This window comes from Bos taurus, chromosome 16 (genome assembly GCF_002263795.3).
Source record: "Bos taurus isolate L1 Dominette 01449 registration number 42190680 breed Hereford chromosome 16, ARS-UCD2.0, whole genome shotgun sequence".
NCBI lineage: Eukaryota > Metazoa > Chordata > Mammalia > Artiodactyla > Bovidae > Bos > Bos taurus.
The window spans coordinates 54,905,637-54,923,172 of record NC_037343.1 but is presented as its reverse complement, the minus strand read 5'-3'; the positions used below and the strand labels follow the sequence as shown (position 1 = coordinate 54,923,172).

General features: G+C 39.7%; 1 protein-coding gene across 9 annotated transcripts in view; it reads left to right on the top strand.

Moving 5' to 3' along the window:
- AADACL3 (arylacetamide deacetylase like 3) overlaps positions 1 to 17,536 on the top strand; it is a 160,362-nt gene that overhangs the window by 13,743 nt on the left and 129,083 nt on the right. Inside the window, exon 1 of one of the 9 annotated variants that reach the window (XM_015475210.3) lies at positions 1,113 to 5,801. The exons of the other annotated variants lie outside the window; for them this stretch is intronic. The gene's annotated coding sequence lies outside the window, so the exon portion shown is untranslated. Of the gene's footprint in view, positions 1 to 1,112; positions 5,802 to 17,536 lie in introns of those variants that run through there. 9 annotated transcript variants of the gene reach the window in all.

The window sequence follows — 17,536 nt, the reverse complement described above, 5'->3', positions numbered from 1 at the left end:
TGGTGTCCAAGGGACTCTCAAATGTCTTCTCCAACACCACAGTTCAAAAGCATCAATTCTTCGGCACTCAGCTTTCTTGACAGTCCAACTCTCACATCCACACATGACCACTGGAAAAACCATAGCCTTGACTAGACGGACCTTTCACTTTCTCTGAAGTGAAAATCAAAGGGAGTCATTTTTTCATCTTCCTCTGAGAATTGTGCCTGGATGCTTGAAAATACTGCTGTCATATTTCTACAAGACTAGCAATGACATAACACCAAGAATGGCACAGCAGAGACATGGAAAAAAATCTGGATTCTTAATAACATCATTGAACTGCAGCCTGTCCTAAAACTTACTCTACCTCTAGACTTCCAGCTGAGTCAAGAAATACTCATGTGGTTAAAAATAATTTGAATCACGGTTTCTGTTGGTTGCTGTCAAAAGTATCCTATAGTGTGGTAAAAGATTTGTTAATATTTTACTTTGGATTTTAAAATTTATATTCCTTGGTGAAAATGACCCAAGGTTTATTTTATTTTTGCTAGTATTGTTAGTTTTTATTTATAATTTTTTATTATTTGGTTGCACCGTGTCTTCATTGCTATGCGAGGGCTTTCTCTAGTTATGGTGAGCAGGGGCTACTCTTTGTTAGGGTGCACGGGCTTCTCACTGTGGTGGCTTCTCTTGTTGCCAAGCATAGGCTCCAGGCCCATGGGTTTCAGTGGTTGCAGCTCTTGGGCTCTAGTGTGCGGGCTTAGTAGCTCCAAGGCATTTGGAATCTTCCCAGACCAGGGATCGAACCATGTCCCCTGCGTCGGTAGGCAGATCTTACCCACTCTGCCATCAGGGAAGTCCACATAGTCACTTTTTAGAGTCAGGATAAACTTCTTAAAAAAGTAAATTGGGAAGCTTGTCATAGTTTTTATTATCTGAATGATTTAAATAACTCAAATTATCTGTTCTTTAATCTGGACTCTCTGGTAAAACAGTCTCGACTAGTGCTTTTTTGAAGTTAGAACTTTTGCTACATTTTTAAGTTCTTCTCTAATTATTAGGCTATTTTTCTCTCTTAAAGAGTCAATATTAGTTATTTATATCTTTCTAAAATATGTCTATTTCATGTGAAAGGAAAGTGAAGTCGCTCAGTCGTGTCCGACTCTTTGCGATCCTGTGGACTGTAGCCCACCAGGCTCCTCCGTCCATGGGATTCTAATTTATTGGCATATGTTGGAAATTTTATAATTTTAGTCTATTTTTGGTTATATTCACTTTCTCACTGTATATATTTTTATTTCCTCTTCCTTTTTTCTTGGTTCTGCTAACTAATGGTTTTTATGTTGTAGTATTTAACAACAAAACAAAAACAAAATTACTGTTTTATCAGGTTTATGCAGTTTTCCTATGCTTTCTAGCTCATTAATTTCTACTTTTACTTAGTTTCCCCTATTCTCTGTTGGTTTATTTTGATGTTCTTTAATTGTTGTTCAGTCACTCAGTCATGTCTGACTCTTTGCGACCCCATGGACTGCAGCATGCCAGGCTTCCCTGTCCTTTATCATTTCCTGGAGCTTGCTCAAACTTGTGTCATTGAATCAGTGATGCCATCCAACTGTCTCGTCCTCTGTCGTCCCCTTCTCCTCCTGCCTTCAATCTTTCCCAGCATCAGGGTCTTTTCTAATGGGCTGGCTCTTTGCATCAGTTGGCCAAAGTAATGAAGCTTCAACTTCAGCAAGAGTCCTTCCAATGAATATTAAGGATTGATTTCCTTTAGGATTAACTGGTTTGATCTCCTTGTTGTCTGAGGGACTCTCAAGAGTCTTCTCCAATACCATAGTTCAAAAACATCAATTCTTCAGTGCTCAGCCTTCTTTATGGTCCAGTTCTCACATCCATACATGTGTACAGGAAAAACCATAGCTTTGACTATATGACTATATGGACCTTTGTCAGCAAAGTAATGTCTCTGCTTTTTAGTGTGCTGTCTAGGTTGGTCATAGCTTTTCTTACAAGGAACAAGTGTCTTAATTTCATAGCTGTAGTCACCATCGGCAGTGATTTTGGAGTCCAAGAAAATAAAATCTGTCACTGTTTCCATTGTTACCCCATCTATTTGCCATGAAGTGATGGGATCAGATGCCATAATCTTTGTTTTTTGAATGTGAGTTTTAAGCCAGCTTTTTCACTCTCCTCTTTTACTTTCATCAAGAGGCTCTTTAGTTCCTCTTTGCTTTCTGCCATAAGGGTGGTGTCATCTGCATATCTGATGTTATTGATATTTCTCCCAGCAGTCTTGATTCCAGCTTGTGCTTCATCCAGCCTGGCATTTCTCATGATATACTCTTTGTGATCCCCTGGAGTATGCAGTCCATGGAATTCTCCAGACCAGAATACTGGAGTGAGTAGCCTTTCCCTTCTCCAGCGGATCTTCCCAACCCAGGAATCAAACCCAGGTCTCTTGCATTGCAGGCAGATTCTATACCAGCTGAACCACAAGGAAAGCCCAAGAATAATGGAGTGGGTAGCCTATCTCTTCTCCAGTGGATCTTTCTGACTCAGGAATCGAACTAGGGTCTCCTGCATTGCAGGCATATTCTTTACCAACTGAGCTATCAGGGAAGTCCTGGTGTACTCTGCATATAAGTTAAATAAGCAGGGTGACAATATACAGCCTTGACATACTCCTTTCCCAATTTGGAACCAGTCCATTGTTCCATGTCCAGTTCTAACTGGTGCTTCTTGACTGCATATAGGTTTTGCTGGAGGCAGGTCTGGCATTCCCATCTCTTTAAGAATTTTCCATAGTTTCTTGTGATCCACACAGTCAAAGGCTTTAGTGTAGTCAATGAAGCAGAAGTAGATGTTTTCCTGAAATCCCCTTGCTTTTTCTGTGATCCAGTGTATGCTGGCAAGTTGATCTCTGGTTCCTCCGCCTTTTCTAAATCCGGCTCGTACATCTAGAAGTTCTCAGTTCATGTACTGTTGAAGCCTTGTATGGAGAATTTTGAGCATTACTTTGTTAGTGTGTGAGATGAGTGCAATTGTGCTGTAGTTTGAATATTCTTTGGCATCGCCTTTCTTTGAGATTGGAATGAAAACTGACCTTTTCCAGTCCTTTGGCCACTGCTGAGTTTTTCAAACTTGTTGGCATATTTAGTGCAGCACTTTCACAGCTTCATCTTTTAGGATTCGAAATTGCTCCACTGAAATTCCATCAGCTCCACTACCTTTGTTCATGGTGATGCTTCCTAAGGCACACTTGACTTCGGGTGGCACTCCAAGAGTTCTGGTTCTAGGTGAGTGGTCACACCATTGTTATCTGGGTCATTAAGATCTTTTTGTTAGTTCTTCTTTGTATTTCTTATGTGTGTTCTTTTATTAGTTTCTTGATTTGAATGCTTAAGTCATTTAGTTTGTCTTCAGTATGTTAAGAAGATCACTAAAAATTCTGAATGTTTCCATCCGTTAAGGCTTTGGTGGAATCAGATGAATTTTGAAATGTAGTTGTTTTTTTTTTTAATTTCTAAACATTCTGTATTTTAGTTTTGACTTCTAGATAACCCAAGAGTTGTCTAGAGAACTGTTTTATATGATTCATGAGGTTAGATTGAGTTTGCTGCCTTTTTCTTGTGAATTTCTTATTTTCTTGCAATATGAACTGTACCTTTGAAAGCATATTAAGATTTTATTTGCAGCCTTCAGTTCAGTTCAGTTCAGTCACTCAGTTGTGTCCGACTCTTTGCGACCCCATGAATCGCAGCATGCCAGGCCTCCCTGTCCATCACCAACTCCCGGAGTTCAGTCTAGACCTTGGTAAATGTTTATTAATGCTTCATGGCCATATATAAAGATTGGATAACCTCTGTTTACTGGAGAAGGAAATAAATGGCAACCTGCTCCAGTATTCTTGCCTGGAGAATTCTATGGATGGAGGAGCCTGGTGGGCTACAGTCCATGGGGTCGCAAAGAGTTGGATGTGACTGAGTGCACACCGTTTCTTTTTAAAGGATATGAGAAATATTTGCATGTGTACATCTGTCTTTCTCTCTGTCCATCAATTTATGGTTGTTTCCCCACTTCTCCTTATTTCTTAAAGCTTACTTATGATTTCCCTCTTCTGCTTTCTCTTTCTACATTTATCAATCTCTGCTTCTCCCCTGCTCATTCTGTTAGCATGCAAACATGCCCTAATACAGTTCTCTCTAATAGGAATATAAAGTGAGCCATGTATGTATTTAAAATTTTATGATAGCCACCTTAAAAAAGTGAAAAGATGGATATTCCTGGTGGTCCAGTGGATAAGAATCCACCTGCCAATGCAGGGGACATGGGTTTGATCCCTCATCTTGGAAGATCCCACATGCCACAGGGCAACTAAGCCCGTGCACCACAACTACTGAGCCCTCAGACCTAGGGCCGGTGCTCCACAACAAAAGAAGCCGCGACAGTGAGAAGCCTGAGCACCACAACTAGAGAGTAGCCCCTCCCCGCTCGCTATGACTGGAGAAAGCCCACACGGGGCAGTGAAGACTCAGCACAGCCAAAAATTAAAATACATAAATAAAATTCTACCAAAAAAAGTGAAAAGAAGAAAATCTAATTGTAATATACTTTACTTAACACATTGTATACAAAATTTACCATTTTAACATGCAAGTAATATAAAAATTATTAACAAGATATTTTATACATTTTTGTACTAAGTTTTAAAAACTTGGTGCATTATTTATACCTGTAGCACATCTCAATTTGCACTAGTCATATTTCAGGTACTCAGGAACTACCTGTGACTAGAGGCTCCCATATCAAACAGCTCGTTTAAAAGTCCTACCTTGACCTACCGTTTCCTCTTGCTACAACTCACTTCTCTGCTCCTTTCTCTTTTCCTCTGTTCATTTAAACTCATCTTATTAAATCCAGTGGGATTGGTATTTGACAGAATTGACTACTTTGGGGGTAAACCCTTCTTACTCTGCCTCCATAACCCCAAATTCTCCTGATTTTTTTCCTCCTCTCTCACTGGCTAATCTGTCTCCTTTACTCGCGCCTCATCCCTTCTCTGATTTCTATAAGTGTTCGAGCTTCTCAGAGCACACTTGTTGCCCTTTTATCTAAGTACAGTTTCTCTGTGAGTGATGTCATCTAGTCCTGTGACCTGAAATAGCATCTACCTGCTGATGATGCCCATTTTTATCTTCAGCCAGCCTCAAGCTTTGCATTGCTGTCTGCCATTTGACACCTTGACCTCTGTCATAGATATATGGAATATGCCCAAAATATAATTCTTAATTCCCTACCTCCCCCACCAAACAAAACTCATTTGATACAAGACTGAACATCCCCAGTTTTCCCCCTTCTCTCTTAGGAGAACGTCATCCTGAGCCCTCCTTTTACTCATTTCCAAAAGGACTCAAAATCAAGTACAAGTGCTTCTGCCTCTAAGTATATCTTGTAATTATTTCCCTCTTTCCATCTTTCCTCCTAGTGTTTATGTTCAGGTATTCCAATTGCTCATTGACTTTCCTTTAGCTCCACATCTGCCTTTCATCATACTGCTATATGATCCTGGAACTGTACACTTGCAAGCTACAGTTTTTTCTCTGCCACATGTTGGGTTTGACCAACTGGGGGTGAAGGGTGTGCTGATGGAATTCTCTAAACTGGAGAATGAAGGACTCATCTTGATTGTTTTTCTCCATGTAACAGTGAATGAATCAGGCCACAGCTGGCCTTGTCAGTGTTCCTTGTGGTGGTGAATTGCTCCCATGGCTCCAGCTAGTGAGTGTCCTCTAGAAGGTTTACTCTTCATCCAAGTGGTGAGTGACATGTTTCTTTAATAGCTGAGCCATCTCCTTAGAGACCCAAATCTTAGCCTGGAGCAGCTTTTCTCTACATTTTGAAGTTTCCTCCTTATTTATCCTTCCCTCAGCTCTGAGAATAATAGCTGTATTCTGTGGTTGCCATTTCTATTCCCATAAAATTCTCTTACACTCTTTTAGTAGCTAACTACCTTTTCACCAAGTGAATAATTCATTATATTATGCTTTCCCTGTTTTTTTTGCTGTGGTTTCTGCATCTTAACTGAACCCTGACTGAAATAGAAATTGGTATTAGGATTAGTCCGAAGGAGAGAAACTCTTTTGAAGATTGTTTCTGTGGTAGGTTGGTCTGAGCCCCTCGCCAAGGGGAAATGTGATGCTACTTATACATGACACTCAGTGGCATCACAATCAAATAGCCACATGTGGTTGATGGTGATGAAACACATGTGCTTTGGCGGGGGGAGCCCAAGTGGCTGCCGCACCTGTTACCGAAGCAGCAATCACTGCAAGGACCTTGTTGCAGATTGGCTATTACTGAGTACAGTGGAGTGCTTACAGAAAGAAAGTGAAAATCTCAGGATCTTAAACTCTTAAACAACTTAAACAACTTCATTTCTTGGCCTGAGAACCCGAGAGTTTCCACAGAAACCCTAAAAGGACCTTTTATTTCTTATAGTCACAGGCATGATATTATTGAAAATCAAATGCAAAATTTGATTGTGCAGATTGCAGAATTACATCAGTTTAGTTCACAGCCTTGCAAGGTGTTCCATGGGAAAGTAGGTCATTGATAAGGAAGGAATGAGGTCCCAAAACTTGAAATGAGGAGTTTTGGTTGAACTTGAAACTTGAGAATCTTGAGTCACTCTTAGTCTCCCTTGCCTGCACCTGTGTATCTGAGGAGTCTTTTTCTCCCTCAAAAACCCTACAGTTACCTCACCTGGAGCAGATAGCTTACAAAAGAGAAGATGCCCATCCTCCTTAAAACCTACCCAAGGGATTTCCGTGGTGGTACAGTGGTTAAGACTTCTTTCAGTGCAGGAGGTACAGCTTTGATCCCTAGTTGGGACAGTAAGATCCCACATGCCTCATGGCCAAAAAACTAAAACATAAGAGAAGAAACAATAAATTCAATAAAGACGTTTTAAAAAGCTTTAAAAAACCTGCCCCAAACACTCCTATTGTCATTAGACCCATAACTAGGGTTACATTGCAGCATGTTCTAGTGGCTTGGAAGTGGGCAGGTCTCTTCATATAACTGATGCTGAATCCAGGGTCCCAGTTTTGCCCCTTCTTCCAGGAATCACTATTTGCTCTGTAGAGTGACTATGGATCAAATAACCTCAATAAATACTAGGTTCCAGATTCTCAGCCAGTGTGTGAAAACTAAATTTGAGAGGTACTTTTCAGGCTCCTGAGTAGAAGAATTCTCCTTAAGTATATCTGTGGTAACTGTTGTTCACTTTTGGACCTATCAGCATTGTCTCTTTGATGGCTTTCAGACCACATGGGTGATACTTAGGTGGCATGTAAATAGTGGGTGGGAGAAGTGGGGCATTTCACAGAGGCAGTTTCTCTTTGAGATTTGTTCTCCTGAGCTTTCTGGGCACTGAGTCATCTTTAGCATATGGCTGGAATTTAGTTGTTGAAATAAAAGATCTCTGTGTTCCTAGGAGAAGGAATGTAGTCCTTAGATACTGAGCTCAAATGTTTCTGAACTAAATTCTTTCATTTTTCAGGAAGCCAGGCAATTAAGGTTATATATGCAAAGTATTTATATATATTATCCAGTCAGTGACACTGTTTCCCAAGGGTCTCCATGGGCAAATAGGCTTATTTTGCAATTAACAATAAAATCTTTTGTGAAATTTTTGTAGATTGGAAGCCCAGAATTTCATCTTATACCTTTGGTTTATTTTTTTTTTTTTGTATATGCACTAGGTATGTAGTCAGTTCTTATAAATAGGCATTCAGCCTTCATTTCCATCTCATGTTAGTTGAGAGTATAGTTCCACTGGAAACCAAATTGTGGGTTCAGATCTAATAGGCATCTGTTGCTCTTTTCCATTCTGGGATCAACATCCTGGTGATAAAGGGAGGTGGGTAGGATATATGGCTGATTCATATCTAATAGAGGATAAACAATAGGAAGTACATATTTCTGATTGGAGGAGCTTGGAAGGAGTATCACTAATGTTATCTTTTTATATAAAGGCACATGTGCTTAGTATTTAGAGAGTTTAAACCTATTTATAAGTTAACATATTCATGTATCTTGTTTCTCTCTCATTTTTTATGAATGTTCATTCATTCATTCATTGAATAAGCATTTCCCTCTCTAAGTGCAAGGTACTGTACAAGGTATTGGTATATGGCCTCAGTGAACTTATAGGGTAATGTTCTCCTTCCTTATTTCTTCTCTACTTTTTTTTAATATAAATTTATTTATTTTAATTGGAGGTTAATTACTTTACAATATTGTATTGGTTTTGCCATACATCAACATGAATCCGCCACAGGTATACATGTGTTCCCCATCCAGAACCCCCCTCCCTCGTCCCTCCCCATACCATCTCTCTGGGTGGTCTCAGTGCACCAGCCCCAAGCATCCAGTATCATGCATCGAACCTGGACTGGCTATTCGTTTCATATATGATATTATACATGTTTCAATGCCATTCTCTCAAATCATCCCTCCCTCTCCCACAGAGTCCAAAAGACTGTTCTATACATCTGTGTCTCTTTTGCTGTCTCGTATACAAGGTTATCGTTACCATCTTTCTAAATTCCATATATATGCGTTAGTATACTATATTTGTGTTTTTCTTTCTGGCTTAATTCACTCTGTATATTAGGCTCCAGTTTCATCCACCTCATTAGAACTGATTCAAATGTATTCTTTTTAATGACTGTGTAATACTCCATTGTGTATATGTACCACAGCTTTCTTATCCATTCATCTGCTGATGGACATCTAGGTTGCTTCCATGTCCTGGTCTACTTTTTAATCCCTTTGTCATTCTCTTTCCCCTAAACATTTCTCCTTTCTCATCCCTTTTGCCCTTTACATTATTATTCAAGTATATGATTAAAAAAAAAATATATATATATATATATATATTTTGCTTAAAGAAACAACTCAAATCAGGAACATTTAAGTAGTTCTTATAGCAGTGATGGGCTTTACTCCTGGGGTTTACCTTGTCACCAACAATACCTGCTGGTGGGATAGTTGGGGACTTGGGGTAGCACAAGCAATGAGATCCTTACCTTACTAAGATCAGTTCCATGATGATGGACGCTAACCTCTAACCACCTGCTCTTTCAAAGTCTATCTTTATCCTCCTCCAGTGTAAGTACAACCCGTATTTCCCTTAGAAACAATGGGATTGAGTTTTAGGGGATTCTCTGCCTAGCTACCTTGTGCATATGGAGCCTAGAAACTTTAGTCACACAGAAGCATGCCACCCAATGAAAAGAGTTTGGAATTGCTCTGTAAACACAGTCTGTGAAAACATAAAGGTGTATGCTTACTCTTCATCAAGAATGGACTGTGCACTAATCTGGCTTTGTGTCTTCTCGTGGTTGCATACTACATGGTCAACTTTAATTGCACAATAAATCTCTTATGATTACTTAATAGATATTTACTGATCGCAATGAATAAAAACAGAATCTGAGCTGGTTATTTCAGTGGTCATGGGGACAGATTCTGTGAGAACAAACATTTCTACCTTCCCTTCCAAGCTGGAGTTTGTTTTTGTACTTCAGCTTTGGGTCCTTAGTTGGAGCCAGAAACTGTTGGTCAAAGGATTATATAACCACTGAAAATAAACAAGGCCAAAGATGGGAGCTACACATACTGCAGTCTTTTTTTTGTTTTTTAATACTTATTTGTCTTTATTTGATGTAGTTGCAGCATGTGGGATCTAGTTACCTGACCAGGGATCAAACACAAGTCCCCTGCATCGGGAGCCTGGAGTCTTATCCCCTGGACCACCAGGAAAGTCCCACCTCAGACTGTTTTATAGCAGGGGTTTAGTGAAGGCATAATATATAGACTATTTTGGTCCATACTTATTCTGAAGAGGAGGCAGTGCTTCCTTGGAAGAAGGGGCAAATCTGAGAACCTGCACTCAGCACCAGTTGTACCCAGAGATGTGCTACCACTTCCAGGCCACCAGGACATTGCAGAAATGTAACCTTTGTTATGAGACGAATGAAAATAGGGATATTTGGGGTGGGTTTTAAGGAGAATGGTCATCCTCTCTTTTGTGAGGTTTCTGCTCCAGATGAGGTAATTGTAGGGTTTTTGTATATTGGGGAAGGTTCCTTAAATACAGAAGAGCAAGCTAGCTACGTGTTTTTTGTGTGTGTGTGTGTGTGTGCTGAGGTATAATTGACACATAACATTAAATCTAGTCACCACAAAAAAACTAGTTGACATTGTCACTGGACATAGATAATTTTTTTGTTCTGATGAGACTGCAAGCTACTTTTTCTCCCTAGAATTTTATTAGTTTTAGATTTTTCATTTAGGTCTGTGAGTTGATTTTGTATAAGATAGGGGGTATTGGTCAAGGTCTATCTTTCTTACATAATATGTATATACACATATATATATATATATATACATATATGTATAATACATATATTATTAGCTTCTAAATGTCCAAATGTTCCAGCACCATTTGTCAATAATAGCATAATTTCTCTGTTGAACTGTTTTGTAACTTTGTTAAAAACCCACTGACCATAAATATAAGGGTTTATTTCCAGACTCTCAATTCTGTTTCATTTATCTATATTGCTATCTTTTAATTTCATGGCTACATTCACTGTCTGCAGTGATCTTGGAACTCAAGAAAATAAAATTTGTTACTGTTTTCACTTTTTTCCGCTCTATTTGCCATGAAGTGATGGGACCCGATGTCATGATCTTAGTCTTTTGAATGTTGAGTTTTAAGCCAGCTTTTTCACTCTCCTCTTTCACCCTCATCAAAAGGCTTTTAAGATCCTCTTCACTCTCTGCCATTAAAGTGATATCATCTGCATATCTGAGGTTATTGATATTTCTCCTGGAAATGTTGATTTCAGCTTTGCTTCATCCTGGCATTTTACATGATGTACTCATACAAGCATGGTGACGATATACAGCCTTGACATACTCCTTTCCAAATTTTGAACCAGTCCATTGTTCCATATTTCGTTCTTACTGTTGCTTCTTGACCTGCATAGTAGTTTCTCAGGAGACAGGTAATGTGGTCAGGTATTCCCTTCTCTTTAAGAATTTTCCAGTTTGTTGTGATCTACAGTTAAAGGCTTTAGTGTAGTCAGTGAAGTAGAAATAGATGTTTTTCTGGAATTCCTTTGCTCTTCTTCTATAATCCAACAGATGTTGGCAATTTGATCTCTGGTTCCTCTGCCTTTTCTAAATCCAGTTTGTACATCTGGAATTTCTTGGTTCATGTACTGTTGAAGCATTACTTGAAGGACTTTGAGCGTTGCCTTGCTAGCATGTGAAATGAGCACAATTATACAGTAGTTTGAAAATTCTTTGGTTTTGCCTTTCTTTGAGACTGAAATGAAAACTGACCTTTTCCAGTCCTGTGGCCACTGCTGACTTTTCTAAATTTGTTGTGAGTACATACAGGCAGCATGCAGATTAAGGCACGTGCAGTTAACCAGAGTTATAGGAGCCCCCTGATCCTGAGGTTGAAAAGTTGGAGGTGGCATCCAAGCTAGTTCCTGAAATGTGAAGTCAAAGGGCTTCCCAGCAGGGAAGTACAGCCGGACAGACCAAGTGGAGCTAAGGAGACATGTGCTTGGAGAAAAATGCTTAAGTCGGTCTGGGCAAAGGAGAAGTTATTGGAGACGAGGTGGAAAGGCACAGTGTGACAGACCTTGATGAAAGTGATGATTGAGGGAGGCTGAGCTGGTGGCAAATGGCTGTGTTTGGTGCATCACAGGCACCAAGAAGATTTTTTTCTGTTGACGAAGTGCAGTCTTTCTACACCAATGCCAACAACATTGATTACTTGAGTGCTAGTTTTCCTTCATTATTTGTAAAGAGACCTTCTTCTATTCTAGTATTACTGCAGCTTTTAAAATCCCATTGTTCTGAGCAGCCAGCTTTTCCCATATAACTGGAAAAGAGGAGGTGACTTTCCTCAAGGAGGTGTGTGGGAGCTGGCTTGTACCAGTTTATGAGAACAGAATGTTACATTTTCAGAAATTTTGCAAGCTAGTTGTCCAGTATAGCCATTATTAAAAAATAAATGATGTATTCTTAAACTTAAATAAGTTAAACTGTGAACAAAGGTAAAAATACTAAAACCCCATTACTTCCTAATTATTTTAGCAAAATTTAGTATTATCTATCCTTGAGGTTATTTACATCTAGTGTATCTGCATGGTAGAAATACTGTTTAACAGTGGGCTTACTGTGCATTGACTCTCAACTCCGTGTTCAGTGATGCCATGGTAGTAGCTTGAAATTGGTCATGATGGGAGCATTTACGCCATAGTAACCAGCAAGTGCTACAACTCAGATTTTACCCTTGACCAAGTTAAATATTACTGGCATGACATGACTTCTCATTCCTCAGTTTGCCAGAGCAATTGGAAACTCCAGCAGTCTTTTGGGGGATGCTTCGTGTGAACCTGGTAAGAACGCGTCAGCCCCCTCCTCAGAACTTTATCTTCAGGTGTCTGTGCATCCAGAAGAGATAAGTGAGCTCAAGCAGATTTGAAAGGGCTTGTCCCAATGTATTATAACTCTAGAGCATATATCCTTTTTCTCTTTCAAGATCCACTGATCCTCATGGGGAACACTGTGAACACCTGTAGGCACAAACACACATCCATGGGAAAAGTAAATGTTTATTTTAGAGTTAAAAATGGAAAATATTCAAAGTACCCACTTTAAAAATGAAAACAAACAGTTCTCAAATCAAACAATAACAATTTGTGTTTGGACTTCATTTTATAGCCTTTGAATGGCAAGGAATGGGAGGTGCAAGGGAGGGCAGGGAAAGACTGAGTTAGAGAATGGGGGAAAGAGGAGGGGGAAATGGAGGAAAAAGAGGGAAAAGATAAGAAAAAATGTGCAGAGAGGAAAATATGTAAAGGGCAGGTAGGAGCAAAGGTAGATGGTGAGGTAAAGGATGAGGATGCTGCTGGTGGTGTTAGAGTTAATTCTGTTCTGGTTTCATTTAAACAAAAAGATAGGAGATGTGTTACCCTACTCTGAGCAGCACTCCAGGGGTGAGCAACAATAGAAGTAGCTTTAGTGTTTTTGTTTCTTTTTTTCAAATTGAAGTATAGTTGATTTACAATATTGTATTAGTTACAGGTGTACAACATTAGTTTCAGTATTACAGGGGAGCCTGGTGAGCTGCCGTCTATGGGGTCGCACAGTCAGACACGACTGAAGCGACTTGGCAGCAGCAGCAGCAGTCCATTTAAACTTACTATAAAGTATTGGTTATATTCCCTGTCCTGTACCATTGTACCTTATTTATTTTATACATAGTACTTTGTACCTCTTAATCCTCTACCCTTATCTTGCCTCTCCCTTCTTCCCTCTCCCCACTGATAACCAATATTTTGTTCTCTGTGTCTGTGAATCTGTTTCTGTTTTCTTATATTCATGCAATTTATTTTACGTTTTAGATTCCGCATGTAAGTTTTATCATATGATATTTGTCTTTCCGTTTGACTTACTTCTTAAAGCATAAGGCCCTCTGAGGTTCATCCATGTTGTTGCAAATGGCAAAATTTCATTCTTTTTTTTTTATGGTGAAGGAAAATGCAGCATTTATTGTTGTTTTGTTGTTTAGTCATCAAGTCTTGTCCAACTCTTGTGACCCCATGGACTGTAGCCTACCAGACTCATCTGTCCATGGGATTTCCCAGGCAAGAATACTGGAGTGAGTTGCCATTTCCTTCTTCAGGGGATCTGCTCAACCCAGGGATCAAACCTGTGTCTCCTGCATTGGTAGGTGGATTCTTTACCTCTGAATCACCAGGATAGTTAGTGCTCAAAGAAACTCTAACTTCTCATTTTTTTCTTATGGCTGAGTAATTTTCCACTGTGTGTGTGTGTGTGTGTGTGTATCTCAATTCTTTATGCATTCATCTGCTGAGTAAGCTTTTATTCTTTTTTGGGGAGCTTTTATTCTTATTTTCCATTTTATTGTTTATTTTTGACAATGAAGGTATTTTCTCACAGAATTTTGAACGTCTTCACTTTGTGGCAAAATTATTTAGAATTTAAGATTTTAGTAATTTATATTACATTATATAAATATAGGCTGCATTTTGGCTTGAGGGATTTTAAACTTGACAGACTGTATTATTTTAAGAGAGATTTAAATGCCTCATCTCATAGTATTTATAGATTATACCTGAAAACAATGTTTATTTAAAAATAAATCTTAAAAAAACCCTGTTTTTGGTCTATTTAGGACTTGGTATGAAGAATATACAATGCAAACAAATATAAATGAGAAGAGGTATTTCAACAGGAGGCTTCACTGGCTTATTGTTTCATTAATGGCTTTGAATGAAATGCTTGGTTCTTACTTAAATGAGAAAGTGAATGAGACTCAGGTATCTATAAGGATGAAAATTAGATTCTGATTGAAGCTTCTGCTGCCAGACAACACTGGCGTGGATGAGCAGCACTGTCAAGCAGGTGAAATTAAGAATGTACAGAACTGGGTTTCCCACCGTGGAGGAGTGTACATTTGATTGATTATTTACAAGTTGTGTGCTTGATGGTGGTGGTAGGGGTAGGGGTCATACTTGCCTCTTGATCACAAGCAAGTCTCTAGAATCATTCAGCAGCTTTTCTGGCAGACTTAGCCTGTGTCTCAGGGTCACTGACTTTCTCCTAAAGTCATAATTGGTGGCCCTTAACTTCTCATGATATATGACGCATGGGGTGTGTCTCTTTTCTTCTCAGGCTCCTTCTCAATTTCTGTGAAAGATAATGAGATCGTGACCACTGACTGCCACTTGGGGTGTGTGAGAATGATGCATGGGGTGGCATGGAATCCCATATTGAGGAGATGGGGTTGGTGGAGGCCGCTGATACCCCTATTTGCACATGCTGCAGGCAGTTGATCCATCAAAAGGAAGGCAGCTGTGATCAGCAATGGCAGACTCTCACTATGGAGAGAGTAGAGGATTCCAGAGAAGAAAAGTGTCATCTGTGCTGAGTCAGTAGGAATTGAATGCTGTAGGTGGCAAATGGCAGAGCAGGAAAAAGACAAGCAAGATGATGCAAGCCTGAACACGGAGTAATTGGAGTGAGAAGAGTCCTGCTGGCTGTAACAATCTCAGATATTTGCATGTACAGCATGTTTCTGGTTAGAAAAGAAGGTCTTTATTCTGAAATGTCTTCATCAGTTAAAGTCAAGGAGATGAGCTCAGCAGAGACGCAGTGAACGCAAGTCCTCTCCTCTTCACTGATGGGGTGTCAGGACTTGTCTGCAGAACTCAAAGTTACCTTCTGCAACAGCTTTTCCTGGCTCTCAGCCTACACATGCTCCTCTGTCTCTCAAGTTCCTTCAGTCCATTGGCTTAGCAGGCATTGATGATTGATGGTGGGAGCAGTCTCAAATTGTTTTCCAAGTTTTTACTCTGTTAGATCAAAGATTATGCTTTGTATTTCCCCTGTACCCCCATTTATCTGTCATATAGTCGGTGTGTTGCTGGCTAAAATCTTGTCTTCCTCTGCCCAATGAAGCTGAATGAAAAATGTGGAGACAGAGTTTGGAGGAAATAGAAAGGTGGCTTTAATTCTCAGCCAAGGGAGAGGGGAACACAGTAGGCTCCTGCCTCGAAACTTGTGCCTGCCCCACCACCACCCCGCCACCTTGAGGAGCCTCAGTTCAGTTCAGTTCAGTCGCTCAATTGTGTCCAACTCTTTGCAACCCCATGAACCACAGCACGCCAGACCTCCCTGTCCATCACCAACTCCCGGAGTTCACCCAAACTCATGGCCATTGAGTCGGTGATGCCATCCAACCATCTCATCCTTTGTTGTCCCCTTCTCCTCCTGTCCCCAATCTCTCTCAGCATCAGGATCTTTTCAAATGAGTCAGCTCTTCACATCAGGTGGCCAAAGTATTGGAATTACAGCTTCAACATCAGCCCTTCCAATAAATACTTAGGGGCTTATATAAGATAAGGGCTCACAGTCAGAAGTTGGTGATGAGGAACAAAATGCTTACAGGTCTAAGAAAACATATACCTGCTTAGTCTTCTCTTTATCTTCTTTGTTCTCAGGAAAGGGATAGAAAAACTTATTTGTTGAGTTCCTTTAATGGACCAGAACCTTGTGGTCCAGAGTCGACGATAAGAAAGTAAAAGAGAGAGAAAGAGGCTGATATTCTTTGGTTTACGCAGAAAACCAATAAAGCCCTTGCCATGGGGCTTGCACTGCTTCACATAGGCACAGGGCGCCCTCTTGCGAGGGTCTTGCAAGCCCGGGCAAAAAGTGAGCTCAGAGAGCTTCTGTGCTCCAAAGAATTAGCCTGAGAGAGAGAGAAAGAAAGAGAGAGAAAAGAAAGAAAGACACGGGGACCCAAGCTCGGATGGAACAAGGGTGTTTTATTCAACATAGTGTGGGTATATATACTGTCTTACAAGATAGCTTTGTTCAGCAAAGATAAAGACCAAAAGTCCAGACTTAAAATTATCAAGGAAACATAAGGCAATCCATATCAAAGAGAGAGGGTTGTAAATAATCACTTTTACCATATGGTTCATAAAAAGGAAGAAGGTCATAAATAGTTACTTATCACCGTATGGAAAAACTAACAAAGGAAATGCATGCATTCCTCAGCCCCGGGAGCAGTTTGCCACTCCTTTTAATTCCTGAATATTCAGGAATTAATAAGGAACAGAGGATTCATGACAGATCCAAAATAGCACACAGGAAGCCTCCTGTTAAATGATTCCTGACAATGGCCCCTATTTTATTATATTTGTAAAAAGGGTCCTGACCAATTGAGTTTGCCAACCTTATAGAAAGGCAACGATAAACAATAAATATAATTACCAAGACAATCATCAAAGTTACAGTTCCAGACCCAATGCTGTGGGTAATACTTTGAAACCATCCTCGTGGTCTAGCCCAGATAATTGATCAGCTAGTTGTTCAGCTAAAGTTTCCAAATTAGTGGAAGAGGGCAGACATTTAGAAAAGGTTTCAAAGATTTCCTTTTACAGTAATTGTACATTCAGAGAGGCATTATCATGTATGTTTTGTAAATGAAATTTGATTTGTTCCCAGTTGTAGGCACTATGATTGAAATGAACAGGAGTAACACAAAATTCAGTAGAATTCTAATCACATTTTAGTATCACTTGTTTTTGCAAATCTATTAATTGATCTCCAACCCATTTGATGGCTCTTTTTAGTTCCTGTATTTCCTCTTGAATATCCTCATCTACCTGAGCCTGAGTAGCCCGTATATTATGAGCATCTTCAGTCCAATTTTGGATAAAATTATGTGTTTGAATCGAGGTATATAAAGCAGCGCTGGCGACAGCAGCAGTGGTGCAAATAGCTATTAACCCCAAAATGCCAAGAATCAGCCATCCAATGAATTGTTTAGATTGTTGGAGCAGCTTAATAATCTGGAAGCAAGTCCAGCCATGGGACCTTCTTCCCAGGGTCGTTGGAGATTTATTGGTAACCACAAATTGTGTTGAGA